The 12,841-nt window shown below is 38.6% G+C and overlaps 1 long non-coding RNA gene across 1 annotated transcript in view; it reads left to right on the forward strand.

The window, feature by feature from the left end:
* Positions 1–12,348, forward strand: part of LOC118243785 (uncharacterized) — a 28,933-nt gene extending 16,585 nt beyond the window's left edge. Inside the window, exons 2-4 of the long non-coding RNA XR_004777326.2 lie at positions 6,177–6,264; positions 8,115–8,181; positions 11,953–12,348. This is a non-coding gene — a long non-coding RNA (uncharacterized LOC118243785). The remainder of the gene's footprint in view (positions 1–6,176; positions 6,265–8,114; positions 8,182–11,952) is intronic.
* Positions 12,349–12,841: the final 493 nt, after the last annotated feature.

The following is a 12,841-nucleotide window of genomic DNA, read 5'->3' on the forward strand; positions in this document are numbered from 1 at the left end:
GGGTAGTAAAATACAGCTATGTGAAGCAAAGATTTTTGCTGAAACAGATAAAAAAAATAGATTTGCTTCTGTTTTTATGCTGAAATAGTAAGTCACAGAAACAAATTGATATAAGCTGTCACTTTAGCTATTTGAAAGAGTGCTGGCACCTCAGAGAAGGAGTACTGTCTTCCTGAGAATACAAGAGCAGATGATACACATTAACACCAGAGCCACACAAATAATTGATTTTGCAGTTTGCTTGGTGAACACAAATAACCTCATTTCAGTTTAACCTGAAATATTCTTAGTACTTGGGGATAAAAAAAAAGCCTTCAATCTAGAAGACAGAATTTCACACAAAGTTTCTAAGCTTCTGAAATGCATCTCTGTACAAAGCAAATGGAAGAAAAAAGTTTTAAATGTTTATTGCCCCTTTTCCGAAAGGGTAATTAATACTGCTCTCCAGGCAGGCTTGCAAACAGTCATTGTTTAAAGAGAAAAACTAGAAACACATCAAGCCTTACGCACCTATACTAAGTTTCTATTAGAATTATTTATTAGTGAAGGGAAATTTGCAGCATAGCTTTTATATCTGCTGCATAGAACCCAACACCAGAATCTACATACATGCATTCCTTTCCGAAGAATACTTGAATTAAACTGTGATGTTTTTCTGGATCCTTGGCAATGTGTTTAGCAGAACACCTTAACCCATTCATAACTGGGCAATAGAATTCTACAGAACAGTATTTATTTAAAGGAAAAAAATATAACATTCCATTTAAGGCCTACTCATCTCTATTTGCTTGTCTTTTGTGTTGCAACACACATAAAGGTTTTGTTTGTTTCTTCTATTGTTTTGCACACATTGTTCAAAATTAAAAGCAATAATAAAGATTAAATGTGAATTATTCCTGGCATCAACAGTAATACAAGAAACAGTCCCAGGCTAAATGACGTGCTTCAAATGCTGTTTCCATCACACCACAAAACCTTAAGTATTCTCGAAGTTTACTAGTCTATATCAACCCCTAAGTGTTTTTGAGTATTCATAAACCAAAGGCATATTATTTTCTGCAAAGTCATTCACAAGTTTTCTCAATTGTTCATGCTTTGGGAAAGTTTTCCATGGCTTTTTTACCTTTACATAACAGACTCAGTGTTATCTAACATATTGCCTCTGAAAATTCAGTCAGCAGCACTTTCTGCCCAGCCCATGTTTGAATCTTAACACTTATACAGCATCTTATATTCATCTTTAAAGCATGCGCTACACAAACATTTAAATTAATCCTCCTAACACTTCAAAGTCCACATTAGTTGACTAATTTAAAATGAATAAATGATTTATACCTGGAACGAAGAACAAAGTAGTTCGGAAAAAAGAAGTAAACACAGCATGCATTCACTATCCTGAAGTGAGGTATCATAAAGAGTTACGCCTGCTTTATAGAGAGCAAAGTTCATTCAAGCAAGGACACTCTGAAATGTGGCAGCATTAAAAAGTCAGCACTACACACACAGTGTTTTCAGAACAGAACCACTACTAATAACAGCTCATCCATACAGCTCCATTTATCGACTAACCTTGATAAGCACATAGTACATCATCCACACTTCCCCCTGATTTACAAGCTCTCAACTCTCTTCTTAATGCAAGCCCTGAATGAAAAGCTATCCCATTTAAAAAGCAGTTCTCTCACCTGGGCTAAAGCAATATTGGCCATGGTAGTCAACGAGCTCATCAAGCAGTAAAGAAACCCTACCCATCTTCGATAGATACTCAGAAGGCAGCTGTGACTGGCTTGGCCAGAGCTTCTGTTCTGCAGCTGTCTTGCCAAAGCCAATGTTTGGCACCTTCTACCCATTTACTTCTTTAGTAACTATGGAAGGTTTACAATTCTACAACACCTGTACACATTTAAGCTTCTCAAGGAACAGGTTTTCAAAGGTATTTAGGCATATAACTCAGTTACTACAACCAGATTCAGACACCTAACTATCTTTATGGCACTGTGTATGATTCTGTGTAATCTATCATCTTCCCAGTTCTGCTTAGAGTTAATCTGAGAATTAGGGCACAAAGGGCTCACTTGTGTCACTTCCACAAATGAAGGACGTCTTCCTTCCCTGGCTCTTGCTCTAGGTACTTGGTTTCTTCTTTCCATCATGTTAGACTTGCATAAAAAAGATCCATCCCCATTTACTGCAGTGACTGCTGGGGCTCTACTCAGTATCTCATTTCACCTTAAATTTAAATTTAAAGTAGATGCTAGAAAACCAAGATGGACAACTGGAATCTAATCTAGGTAACCAAACTTTATTGACAATGCCACTAGCTTACCACTTTCCTACAGATACTGTGAGGAACTCCAAATTCAAATTCAAGCCCAGAAATTGCCCCAGTTTAACAAAGAAAACTTTGTTGTACATAGCAAGGCCAACTCACTCCCTTACATGCCACTCTAGAAAGATAACAGGATTTCTGAGGGACTTCAGCCACAAAGGAAGAAATGTCCCTAATAAATGAGACAGTGAGGACAGATAAAACAACCCTAAGCAGTTCCTGCCACAGGCAGGAAGGGACAGGTACTGGTCAGAGCTGGCACAACTGGGTCTGTATTTGTAGTCCTGAATACTACTCTTAATCACAAAACCACCCAGAGGAAAATGCTGTGGAGTGAGCCATACACCAAACTAACCCCCAGCTTAGCTTATTTTGGTCCATTAGATAGTGAAAATATGAGTGGGAAATTACTGAAGAATTTTTTCGCCCTCCCTACCTGTTGTACCTTTCACATAAGAGAATTTCTCACATCTTTCATGCAAACTGTTTCCCAGGTCTGCAGGGCTGAATACTTTGATTGCAAAAGGGAAAGATGTAGGAGGCAAAAGACACAGATGTGTTTTTTCTGGGGAAGCTTAATTAATTGTTTTTATAGCACAATGATGACATTAATTGGTTTGGAAAAGCCAAATTTTTATTATCATTGCCAGCACAAACCACCATGGAGGACAAGAAATAGAGCAATACACTTGATGCATTGATTTTAGATTCCAACTTTAGTGTTCTGTAGATTTTTCTTTCAATAGATAATCACAGTCCACACAATACTACAACAGAAAGCTCTTCTGATACAGATAAAGGATGTTTGGGGAGATTAACAGAGGGCAGAAACAGAGCATTTTTTTTTCCAATATGTTTCTATGGTGTAGGAACCCCAACCCACCTTTTATGTATTCACTTAAGTCCACACTGGTTTCATTTCATTCTGAAATTATCTTGGTTCAGTTAGAAGGCACTGCTCTCAGCTGAAATAGATAAACACAAAGGATAAGATTGTAATTAAAGGTTGTTTTTTCCCCCCATCTTCAACACACACAGTTGGTCCTTACGGGCACTACTCACAGCTAGAAGACTACAGTGCCATCTCTCTTTCTCAGCAGTGTTTGCAACATCATTTAACCTGCCTTCATCACAGGGCAAAGTTGTAAGAATTAATTATATTTATGTATACTAAGGAGGCAACCATTACAGCTACGGTGCTGTAATCCTGACCTCTCGTTTATATAGCTACCAACAGTTGCCCACTGCCATTTTGCTGTACTCTCCCAGTTTCAGCAACACCTTACTGAAAGAATATCAAATCCCATTAGTTTATGTCCTCTCTGCTACGTGATTGAAATACTGCAGTTATACAGCACAGTAAAACAACTCCTGCAGAAACAGTAGAGCTGGATTACAAGGGAATATAGATGAGACAGGCAGATAAACACGCGAGCAGGAATACTTCACGGGCAGCCTTTGCTGACAAGAACCTAGGAAGGCTAATAATGCGCTGCTATGTTCTTGTCATTTGTGCTCTTAAATGTCAACTTAATGATTATCTAAAAGCACAGATGAGGGACAATTTTTACCATGCCAATTCTGTGACTGGGTGTACTGGTTGTTCTGAAGGAAACAATCTGCTGGACAACAGATTTGGTATTGTATTAAAAAGGTCTGTTCAGAGACCAGAAAATTCATCTGTCCTGGGTCAATTTCAGGACTTCAGTGACATCTTCTGTGTGTCACAGAAGGCTGCTGTGGTAAGCTATATGGATTAAAATTGCTCCTTGTGCTGAATTCAGTGTTCCAAATAGCCTCGTAAAATGATAATACCTGAGTGCTCTTCTGCTCTCATCAGCATTATCTCTGGGCGTTCAGTAGGATCTCTTTTTATCCCTCAGCAGTTGTCACTGCATCAAATTTCCAACTTTTTGAGGTAATCTGGCCTCCACGAACAAGCGCAGATAGCTGCAGCCAGCGCCGCTGGCTACCTCTGGTTACCAGTATGATTTGAGGCAGACGTTCAGTGTCCTAACTGGTCAAGAAGAGATTTCTCAAATCAAGCTGGTAGCTTTCCTTTGAATCTTCCATACCTGGCTCAGGCAGCTTAGACCTAGAGACAGTTCTCAGCTTATTTAACTCTACTGTGTGACCAGAGAACTGCAGAGATGGTCTTGATACACGAGGCCTCTCCACTGCAGAATGGCATTGATAATGCCACACAAGCAGTTACGCAGCTGAGCCAATATGATTCAGAAAGTGTCCTGGTCAGCCTTAGATTACAGGTCATACACGGCGGTGATGTGGCTGACTGGACACATGTTAAGACAATTATGTCAGGGGAAACACAGGATGAAAATTTCAACCCCCAATTAGTACTCCGAATTCAAATGTAACAAACCTGTACAAATCCTAGTGATCAGCTCACCACACTGTGGAAATGGAGTTTAAAGCAAAATACTTTTCTTCTGATGTATAGTAGTTTACCTTTTTCTTTCAGATCACTTAGAGAGTGATGGGAAGGAAAGGGTAAATCAAATAGGAACTCAGAACCAATATAACCTTTCCCTTTGTCTCCCACCAGACATAGCTTTTCCCATACAATCACAAACTCCAATAGAAAATGAATTGTGACTCAGTGACCTAAGAAAGTTCAAAGCTATTAAAACAGCAAATCAGCACAAGTGGGTCGGAGCCAGTGCTAACAAAGAACACATGCTACCAGCTATATACATTTGGACGCTAATTTTCAGTAGTGCTGAGCACTCACAATGCCAGCTGAAGCCAGGTGGAATGGCAGGAGATCAGCACATCAGAAGATCAGGCTCGTTGGTTTAAAGACTATCCTGAGGCACAGAAAGCCTACTAGTGGGATGAAAGAATGGAAGACAATGACTGTCAGTAAGAGTCAAGCATTCTGGGAAAACAAGTGGAAGCCAGCAAAAATAATCTCCTCTATGCCAGACTCCTCAGAAAGGTATAAAACTGAGTACTTTAAGAATCCAGGGGTGAGATGTCTGTGGAGGGGAAAAAAGTGATAAAAGTGGTGCAGTACTGTTTCAGAGCTGTTTTTAGGGTGACTGCTGAACAGATATTTGATGGGAGTACCTAAGGGAAGACTATTATGTTCTCCAGCTGATGAAACCCATCTCTGCAAATGGATGGTTAGAAATCCTTCTACTAATGCAGAAGATAAAACACAAGCAGGTACCCACACAAACAACCCTGTAGCTTGCATGCCCAGCTGTTCAGCAATTTCCAAATCTGCATAAATATCATGAATTACATTTTACTATGAAACATATTCTCTCTAGTACCTATAAATATGTCATCTTATTGCAGAGCCTTGATTCAAGTGGACTTCTATGCTCTCACTTTGTAATTGCCTCTTCCGCTGACAGCTACATGAAGAGGATCCCAGTGATATACATTATGCAACATATACAGTATTAAAATACTAAACACCTACTAAATACTAAAAACATGTCACACACATACTTCTTCTCTTACAAGCCAAGAGGGAAATGTGAATAAAGTTTGGTATTTTTGGTAATCAAGAAAAAGGAACTGAAGACACGTATATTAAACACGAGCAAAAAATTACAACACAAGTGCTTGCAGTTTGTAAATCAGCACATTCCCAGCTGTGTCAAACTGCAGGCTCAGGACTGGATCAACAATCTCCGCAAACATGGAAGTGAAGCACTGTATTTCAGACTACGTTGTCAGACAGGAGACATTCAATGCTTAGCCTCTTTTTTAACCTTTCCTTTACCCTTCCTCATCCTCAAGTCCATATAACAGCAAGCATTCCTCTCAGCTGTATCCTGCTGTTGTTTCTCTGTTGTGATCCTTTTTTTACCAGCTCTGCAAATGCAGACCTTGTCTCAGTGAGCTGGACTGTAACCAGCACGCAGCAGTAATGAAGTGCCCCGTTCTACTGGATGCAGAACGTAAGTAAACCTGGGAGAGAGAACCAGTTGGCACCTCTCTAGATTTTTTTCATTTAAGATAAGAGTCTCTGCCTCAATAAGAAAGATAATAACTCTTATCACTTAATAGGAAAAGTTGGAAAATAGACATCTGGAAAGTGGGATGCTCCCAGAGCCTGTAAAAATCACTAGACATCCACATAAAACTTTCCTTTAGCAGCACGACCCACACTGTAGACCCTTCAAGCAATAAACTCCCCAGACTTCCCTGATGGTAGACGCCTTCTGAATGCAGTTAGTGTACTGCAGAGGGAGAAAAAGCACAAGTTAATGCAGCCTCAGACCCCTTTAGATAAGTAGAGGCTTTCATCTGGCTAGAGAGATAGATGAAGGCAATGTATTTAACCCGGGAGAAGATAAGCTTCCCCTTGGAGACTGGACTCAAAGAAGAACAAGGAGTTTCCAAAAGGTAAATAGGATATTCAGAAGAGGCAGCTTAGAGGAAAGCAGGTGGAAAGGACATGTCATTTTCAAGGAGTTCTTCAGAAAAGATAATCTATAATGGTTCCCTGATCACTGAATCCCTAGTACTGGTTTGTTAGTTTACTAAATCCTCAATTAGTTTTTCTCATCACTCTAATGTCTAGTTAAGTCTCATATACTGCAGTAGAACATTTTGAAAGAACAATATTTTTGGTTCCTTATGGAGAAGGGATGGATATAAATGTATATAATTGTTTTGCCATGTTGTGCATTTGTGCTGTTATCAGTTGTTAACAGAACTCAATATTTGAATGTGTTATTTTAAGCTACCCTGCTGTCAGTATATAGATGCCTTGAGTTCTGCCTATATTTATGTAATTAAACTGCATTTAAGTTTCCTCTGCCAGGGGTGATTTCTGTGGTAACATGGTGTGAGCTTCTCTCCAGGACAGGCTTTCAGTAATACAGATTTCAATAAAACTTCAGTATAAACACACTGCTGAACCTTGACGGCTAAATGCACAAGACTTGAGTGCTGAAAATAAATACAGGGTGGATATTTATGTCTCTTCCTCTTTTCTGTGACTGGCTGAGCAACCTCGCCTGAATACGAAGTAATCTAGTTATGAATTTAATCAACATTGTTAGTGGGCCCCAGGTTGCACATGACTGCATATTTTCACTGGCTGCTCCTGTTTTCAAACAGCTCTTAATGACAATTCCAAGTTCAAACTATATTTTGATAGTCTAACTCATACATATAGCTCCTCATATGCTTTGACATAAATCAGGATGAAATGGAATATAGGTCCTATGTGTCCTGAATATTCCTTGTAAGAAATTGAAGGAAAATGAATACTTAGAAAACAAACATAAGTAAAGGCATTTAGAATGTACAGCTTTCTACAATAAAAGTGAACTTGATATTGGTGCCACTACACTTTGCATGTGATTAATGTTCATGGTGGATCATAAAACTGCATGCAAACATTTCTGCAAGACTCCATTGACACCTACAGGGAATGATCACGTGTCATTTAGCCAGAACATTCACAGAGGAACTAATCAGTCAATTGGTACTACACTGAGACTACACTTGGTTAGTTCAAAATGAAACAGGTAAATATGCCTAACACTGGTTACGTCTCACCAGACTGAAGACAGAGGAGCTTACTCTGTGCATACAGGCGCCCAGCTTGAGTCTGTACAAGTCTGATCCACCTTGCCAAGCAGCCAGGGCCCCAGCTGAAACTCAAGAGAAGGCCAGCCAAACTCAGGAGAACGCATATGTCTTTCTAGACAGTAGTCAAATCTAACAACTTCAATAACAGGTTTTAACCGATGCATTTGAAAACGAAATGTGATAAGGAAATTATGCTCTTCCTCAGCTGGTGTATTGAATGTACAGAGAAAATATCTGACAAATTGAAGATGATGGCATTTAAGATGGATCAGGTAAAAGCTCTTCCAACTGTAGCTAAAAAACTGCACACACACACACACACACACAAATATTTGCACAGCTGCCTTTTTTTATTTTTTTTAGGCAATAAGTTATACCTGCTAGCAACTCTGTTGATGTGTATGTTTCAAGGATAACAATCTCATCTTTCAGGGAAGGAGGTTACAGCTTTTGCAAAAATCAACAAGGAATCTACCCCCCCTCCCTAAATAAGTCTCTCTCCTCTGAGTGCCTTAGATGGGCACATTCATAGAAGGCAGTCCCTCATTCTCTGAATAACTAGATTATAAAACTATAGGCATTACCAAGGGCAAAAAATCAAGCTTAATGGCCCGATGCAATGTGGCAATTCCTACATCATCACTCCTAGTAGTTCATTTCCATACAAAATCCTTCAAATAGCTAGACAAGAATTCCACTCTCCCTCAGATATCTCTGTCAAAAGAATTTGCATCACATACAACATTTATTACATCCTTCAGGCATTTCACATTACTTGTCTCATGCTGGCATCTGTACAGGCCCAGGTGCATTTGGTATTCTGAGCAGCTATGAAGGAATCCCTTGACAAAGGGGCTTTAAGATGTGGTCAAAGGCCTCAACATGGTTAGCTGGGACTGTATAGAAGCCATAAGATGTTATGACTTAGTTCCTTAATTTTCAGGGCAAAAATTAAGACAGAGCAGACATACTGTATTAAGGAACAGTCTGGCACACCGGTAGGTAATTGATTGTTAACGTTTAGTATATTTGTAAAATGGAGCATAAGGAAACAATTAAGCCTCCATACTGCTTATAAGCTGTAGAACTGATCCTTGAAAATCTGCCATATCTTATTTGACAGAAAATAACAGGCACTTCCAGCCTGCCATCAAAGTTTATACAGCTAAATAAAGTAGGCAGTGTGGTTTTCTTCTGACAGTTTTTGTCACTTACGTAGCATTTAAAATCAAAATGTGCACTCTCCGCATGTTTTCATCATCAATTATCTTCTCTTCAATGAAACTGCAAGTTATAGACAGAAAACAATCTTATGCTTTTTACAAAAAAATGAGCAGAACAGCTGTTTACTTTGGAGAGTTCAATAACATCCAATCAACTTCTGTCCCTCTCCAAAAGAAAAGCTGGGTTTTAAAGAGCACCCTGAGCAGCATTTCTACCAAAATACTTGTTGTTAGTTAGCATTTTTTCCTCAGTTGTTGGAAAATGTGCAAAACAAATATTGGAAAAAAATGTAGCTTTCTTTTAACTCTAGAAAGTATTTTTTTTGGTTGTTCATTTTGGTTTTAAGCACAACTCTTTGAAATATTGAGATGTCTCTGATTAGAATTCTGAAATTACACAAGCAAACCTCAGTCACACAGACACAGACACAGACACAGATTTCTAGGTTGGAAGAGACCTCAAGATCATCGAGTCCAACCTCCGACCTAACACTAAGTCCTCCACTAAACCATATCGCTAAGCTCTACATCTAAACGTCTTTTAAAGACCTCCAGGGATGGTGACTCCACCACCTCCCTGGGCAGCCCGTTCCAATGCTTAATAACCCTTTCGGTAACGAAGTACTTCCTAACATCCAACCTAAAACTCCCCTGTCGCAACTTTCGCCAATTCCCCCTCGTCCTGTCACCAGGCACGTGGGAGAACAGTCAAACTGTAAAGTTTGACAAACAGTCAAACTGTAAAGAAATGAAGAAAAGCAGAAATGAAGCAGTTCTCTTTCCTGTCAGCATGCTAAGCAAAGGATTCACCCTTGTTTTCCAGAAAATATTTCAGTGAAAGCAAGATGAGGTCTTTATGAACTGAGAAGTAAAGACGAAACATGCTCCACCCACCAAGCACTGAAAATAAAATGAAAGGGCTTCATACAGCAGCAGTACAGAATCTAATCTCATTTTCTTTGTGGTACTGTTTCTATTTAGGCTCCATATTGGCTGTTACTTCCTTTTCAGTAAGTTTCATCAGGTCTTTTTCTACTTGTTGGGGCTGAAATCTATTAACACACGACCACCCTGGGGACATTTCATCATCATAGCATGTATTTTATATGCATACATATAACATCTATCTTATGTCACCTCTTAAATGTCCTGGAATTATTATTTTTCCCCTTCAAACATTCCATCATAGCATACCATAACTCTAGTTCATGAATGACAAAAAAGATATATTCATAGCGCGTTGGTAAGTTTTCTTCTGTTCCAAAAAGTCGTCTACACTGTAGCCTGGCCAGTGTGCCTTGCATGATCTATCTGCCACTAGCCGTTACTTCCCTGGGGGTACCCTATCATCACTTCATTGGACTGGTATGTGTCTAACATGGGTTATAGTCATCTGGCTGCATTCAGCACTAGCTTCATCATAATGCTTCCTGATGGCTTCTGAACAGTCTGCAAGTACATCTGGTGCCCCAAGATGAACTGACAAACTCATTCTACAGCAGAGAACAGACAGCAGCTCCTTTTTAACTCGAGCTTATCTCCCTTCTCTGCCCATCAATGCACTGCAAGCTCTACTGAGCCGGCTTTGCCTCAGCACATCTTCACTAGGCATCATTACCTCTGTTATCATACTTTCACCATTCCACAACAAGACTAAAGGTGCTAGGATGGTACTGGTCTTGCAACTTTCCCTGATCTTTCAGATAGCTTTTTGACCACGCTAAATCTCTTAACGTTCACAATAGCCTGTAAGTGCATCATATATGGATATATGGAAACATGCTCAGTAACTGTTCTAAATCAAGATATTGCCTCTATATGTCCTCGAGCTGTCTGCATTCCTCAGGATTCAGTTTCTCCAATTCTAGATTCCTTCAGATGCCACATTCTCCACACCTTCAGTTTTTCTCAGCTTAGCTTGATATTCTGTTCCGTACTTGGAGTTGTTACAACCTGGCAACACATTGAATTCTCCGTTCTTTCAGATCTCATGCTGCTGTTTGTTTTTTTTTGTTTGTTTGTTTTAAGAATGCTTCCCAAAACCCATAGCAAAGGATGTCAGGGGGTTGATGCTTCTTTTCTGCATTATTTCTTGATCCCCAAACTTACCACCATAAGTATGATCTGTGCCTTACAGAAATATTGAATAAGTATTACTTTTATGACTTTTTGCCTGATGTTTTTGATGTGTTATATTTTTTGAGGCCCTTGAAGACATTCCTAGGACAAATGTCAAAATATGATTATCATTTATTTTGACAATATTTTTATTAAAATAGATGATAGGTCAGAGACAATATTTTTGACCTTGCATTTTTTTGAGATCTGAGAGTGCACAATACTACACAGCAATCTGTCAAAATAATATTCGACCTATAACATGAAATCGAAATTGTTTGTACACTGAGTAATTTTTATCCTTTGTTTTAAAAACAAAGGCCGTGCATAATATTTGTCCAAAAGTTTAGCTGACAATGATAGCTATGGCTAATGAAGACAGCAAAGAGACACTATTTTGTGGAACTTTGTCATTTTGATCTGACTGGATCACACGTTTTGTTTTCAGTGTGAACTTCATGCTAAAAAACTTTTTAGTGCCCCAAGTAAAATGGTTTAGATTATTTTAAGATCTCTTTCATCTGGAGAGAAGATGCATAAAAAACGAACTGTTTCATCCCTTTGCCTAATGCAGAATACATTGAATTTCTGGCAATTAGATATTAACTCATTGCTAGATTTATTTTTTTTTTAATTTATCTTGTATTGCAAAATGTCAGTTGAAAGTATCTGGTATAATTATAATCAAATATTTGTTTTCAGGGTGCCCCAATAATCCAGCGCAAACATGAAGGGAACTTACCTAGAATGTTTTTACAGAACAAGTTAAGGACCAAGATGATCACTACACATGACTTCCAAGATGTATTTTAAAATTTAAAAGCTATTTTTTAAACCAAGTTATTCTCGTAGTAATCCACATAAATGATTTTCATTTAATATAAACCCATCCAGTCTTCACCTGGAGATATTAAAAGATGTGTGTTGCCTCTCCTTTGTGAAAAATTAGCTGTTACAATGTTAACGAGTTTTACCTACACTGAGTGTCTAGCTTCATCTGCAAAATACATTAAATCCTCTTTGAGCTGATATTTGCTAGTATGGAATCACAGAACTTTCCATAAGCAAAGCAGGATCCAGAATCACTGAAGACCTAGACTAGCTTCTAGCCCCCAGCTGAAAGGCTGGGCAAATGACCCTAGAAATCTCAGGGTATTAATAATATTATGAAAAAAAAAAAAGAAATACTGTATATCTACAGAAAATTGATATAGTTCAGTGGCTTAGGAAAAGTATATGGAAGATGTGATTCATGCGCATATCAACCTGGGTGCCTATTTATTTATTGTATAAGAGGAAAACCCCCTAAAGTGCCAGACTTCATATGGTTAGGAAAAAATAAAACAACACACACACAAAAAAAAAACACTCAAATTTCTATCGGAGGCATTTATTATCATAGTTCTATATTCTTGCAAAAAGATTACAGCAAACAATTTAGTAAAAACACACATTCAGGTTACATTTGGAATAATTTGAATTTAACTCAGTTGCCAATAGGTTGTTGGTACTATTTAAGATGTTCTAGGTGCCTACTTGGCCTTCAGCTGCCATTCCAAAGGCCTCTCATAGGTTCTTTGTCACATCTGAT

Source organism: Cygnus atratus, chromosome 8, assembly GCF_013377495.2.
Source record: "Cygnus atratus isolate AKBS03 ecotype Queensland, Australia chromosome 8, CAtr_DNAZoo_HiC_assembly, whole genome shotgun sequence".
NCBI lineage: Eukaryota > Metazoa > Chordata > Aves > Anseriformes > Anatidae > Cygnus > Cygnus atratus.